The sequence below is a fragment of the Rhea americana genome, unplaced genomic scaffold (genome assembly GCF_003343005.1).
Source record: "Rhea americana isolate MKP2758 unplaced genomic scaffold, rheAme1 scaffold_21, whole genome shotgun sequence".
In the NCBI taxonomy this organism is placed as follows: Eukaryota; Metazoa; Chordata; class Aves; order Rheiformes; family Rheidae; genus Rhea; species Rhea americana.
The window spans coordinates 1,712,881-1,717,134 of NW_028186258.1; positions in this window are offsets into that span (position 1 = coordinate 1,712,881).

Below are 4,254 nucleotides of genomic sequence, written 5' to 3' on the forward strand. Positions count from 1 at the left end.
ATTGACTTCGCATCTATGTGCTACCCTAGGGACGCCAGTACCAAGGATAATTTCCAGCTAGCCAGGTCCTCTGATTTAAAAGTCCTTTTACCTTGGAGAAAGAGCTTTAACTGGGGAATCTAGCAGCAGATGGAAGAAATAAAAGGCTTAAAAGGAGGCTTTGTTCCTCGAGGAAGTACAAGACTCCCCAGTTTCCTAAAGATTCCTTAATTTATGCAAAACATCAGGTCATTTCAGCTAATATTCAGCCACCATTTTTAAAACATGATTAAAAAGAGATAACACATCAGTGCCTCTTTCTCACTCCAAATTCTTCTTAAATCAACAACAGAAAATAAAAACATTGATGCCATTGCAGCAAAGAGCTAATAAGCTGAATTTTAAAAACGGTTAACTCACAGGCACAAATAAGCAGGTAATGGTTGTGACTGATCAGACAGACAACACTGTGCATAGATGCACAACAATCCTGTTTGGTGGTAGTTGGGGGTGACGGTGGCCAATGTTGTTCTGTTTCTAGCTCTCATGGCATTAATATATGATATAATATCAATATATCAGTGCTGTTCCTTCCATACCGCATGCTGCCTTATGCTGACAAAAAACATCCTCCCTTGAGCCTGCACCCTAAGCTACTGAGAGGGATTCCAGTTCTCTCTGCTCCAAAATGACAAAGCCTCTGCCCCTTTCCTCCAGCCATTTTAAGATCATCTAAAAGGTCTCCAAGGGCCTCTTCCCCAGCAGTAAACTGAGGAAGCCAAATAAAATATTCATGACTGCAAGAAGAAACCAAAACAATTAAGTCACACACATTTCAAAACAAGCTCCTTGAATATTTCAGGAGTGCTTTGTTGCCCAATTGTCTGCCGTTCAATAAGGCTGGATGATCCTGTTGCACTGCAAGCCAATGTCCCATGCCCTTTACCTAGAGGTCAGCCAAAAAGACAGACTGACACACTGTAGAGATAGTATTACACCAAACTGGAGGGATGGATTTTATCTGGGTCTGAGCTGAGAGACTTTGCACTATGCTAAGACCCAGCTCAGGCTTCCTCCTTTTATCCCCTATGTCTGTAGTCAGTGTCTAAAAGGAGCAAAGGGAAGATACGTGGCCCTGCAAACCTCTACTGACTTTAATCTTGCTGGACTGGTAACTACAGCAGGTAACAATAGTGAGTAACTGGTGGAGTGATGACAGCAGCAGGAACTCTGGCATTACTAGAAAGTGGAAAACAGGCCCCACTGTCATTCGACTGCATCTTCACTGCTGTTGTGTCTTGTGTTAGCAAGAGCATAACTAAAGTGCGTATGCTTTCTTGTGCTCCAATCACACTTTCTTTTCACTGGACACACCAAGGTGCCTGGGTGGCCTCAAAGGAGGAGCAGACTCTGTTTCCCTTCCAGTTCATAACTAGGGAGTTTCCTCTGTAGCGGGAAGCTACGGATTAGATATAGAATTAATTTCATTCAATGAAATCCCCTGGATTCGAATTGGTTTTCAATCTGATTCTTCATGCGTGCATGCAGGAGTGATCTCTCCAAATGTGTGGTTCACAGCACTGGCATGTGGCTGCCCGGAGGGCCTGTTCCATAAGCAATGTCTTCTCCGCAGGAGGTAGCATAGTCGCTGAAGTATAAATCAGAGAATCAAAGTGGAAAGCTAGATTTTCCAGACTAAAATGATTACACTCAGGTATTTGGGAATTCCTAGCAGAAGCTAATAAGCTTGCAGAGATAAAAGCAGGAGTCAAGCAGCTAGGGGTGAGGTTTTTGCATTGCAGCTAAACTGACTTTATAACTGGTATCTGAAGGAAGACACTCCATTCCCTTCTGTTTTCATCAACTGCTTCTATTGCAGCAGTTCTGGTAGTCATCTGAATACAGCATCAAAAGTGCAGTTTGACATTACAGCTAATCTGATGTAATGGTGAGCCTTCTCCAAAGTGAGTGGGCCCACTTTCCTGCAACTGCTCACTTTAAATCATATGGTAAGATGGTGGCCTTGGTTCATCTGACTGAGTCAGCAAAAAATTAACTTTATTAAAAAATTTTAAAAGCACAAAGAAGTATTAGCACAAGAAAGGGAGTAGGTACAAGCAGTAGACCAGGACAGAACAGCTCTCAGTAGCAGGACAGACCTACCCTAGCTTAAAGTGGAGGTGTAGACACAGCTTCATGTTTCAGTTCAATAAGATACAATGTATCACAGAATTGGTAAGGTTGGAAGGAACCTCCGGAGAGGATCTAGTCCAACCCTGCTTGAGCAGGGTCAACTAGAGCATGTCAGGCAGGACTATATCCAGGTGGGTTTTTAATATCTCCAGAGAAGGAGACTCTACAACCTTATGGGGGTAGAGTGATAGTGTAGTGGTTAGCACATCTGCTTTACATGCTGAAGATCCTGGGTTCAAGCCCCAGCAGAACCAGCACCAGGAAGTCTTTGGGAGGTTGGACTAGATGATCTCCAGAGGTCCCTTCCAACCTTACTGATTCTGTGATTCTCTCTGGGCAACCTGTTCCAGTGCTCTGTCACTCTCACAGGAAGGAAATTCCTCCTCATATTCACACAGAACTTCCTGTGGTCCACTTTGTGCCTGTTGCCTCTAGTCCTTTCGTACAGCACTACTGAAAAGAGTTTGGCCCCATTCCCTTGACACTCTCCCTTCAGATACTTATACACATTGATGAGATCCTTTCTCAGTCTTCTCTTCTCCAGGCTAAACAGGCCCAGCTCTCACAGCCATTCCTCACAGGGCAGATGCTCTAGGATGCCCTATTTTGTCAGAGATCAGGTTTGCCATAAATAGGAGTAAAAAAAAAATACTTCGAGAAATGCAGGATACACCAAATACCAAGAGATACAGGCTCTATTAAGACTAATGATGCATTGCTACAATACTACGAAGACAGCGTTACTCCAGGAAACACTGCAGAAGAGGGTATATAACTGAGAGCAAGCTCGTGCTGGAGCTGGAAGCAATGTGGAAGCACTGAAGCATGCTGGCTATCGCAAATGTGTTCTCACACTGTTGGGTGCACAGCAGCAGAAGTATATCTTACAGAAGACATGTGGAGTGGGAATTAATTGTCCAACATCCCCAATGGAACCTAATGGCAATTGTTTGGTTAAACTGCCCAAGGCCCCTTAGAAATTGCCAGCTGTAATTTTTAGGCCCTCAGCAGGGAGAACTGTCACTAACTGGCAGACTGGCTATTCAAATAAAATGCAGCTAATAGCTGTTATTTGAGAATTCAAACAGGTGACTTCAGCCCAAAAGCACTCCCTAGAGCTGGTAGGACCTCCATCCTACTGGACAGACCATTTCTCAGATATGGCATGTCACAAAGCCACCGCAGCGATGGCTCTGCGCTTATGACATTACAAGGGCCAAAGCCCTACCTGGCCCCCACAGTTGGTTGCCAGAGGTGCTTGCGGGGTGTTTGCTCTGGAACCTGCAGTCTCCTGGCAACACTTGGACAACACTACGGAGGACGAGGTTCTAAACGGTTTACTCCAAAAGCTGGAGCACCTCTAATTCGCACTCTCTCTTCTTAAAAGGATTTTTACTATTACTAATTACTATTTACTACACTAATTACTATTTTTTCTTAATATTTCAACCTCCGCAAGACCCTTCCAAGGTCCAAGCAGGTTGAGTAAATTGAGGGCTGACCAAGTGGAGCAGACAGGCCCAGGTCTAGCAGGTGAAAGCGTAATGCGTGCGGGGAATGAAAAGCAGAAATACGAGCCATGCCAGAGCTCTGCTGTTCCTCAGCTGCCAAGCAGCCAGCCACCCAGTGGCACTTTGGCCGAAGAGCCACAGCCATCGCATGGACCTGTACCTCTTTACCTTGGGAATGAAGTGCAACAGCCCAGCTGCAGCTCCAGTGAAAGGGCCAACTACTTTCTAGAGGTGTCAACTCCACAAGAGCAGTTGGATTCTACATCCACATCTGTTTTGGCATTACAGGACTTCTCCAAGAATAGAGATAAGATATCGCTTCGTGAGACGGACCCTGCTCCTACAGGCAACCAGCCAGTGAACATCCCTTTACATTGCAAAGAGAACTCGGAGGAGATTTCAGAGGAGCACTCAGAGGACGAGGAGTTCGTCCAAATCTGTGTCACAGACTTGCTGCTTGCTATTTCCTCCAAAAAGAGACCGAGGCTGTTACCACCTAACAGGAAGATGTACATTGAGGTGCGGTGCCAAAAAGGAACCTCCGAAGAGGCGAAAAAGAGAAGCCTAATCC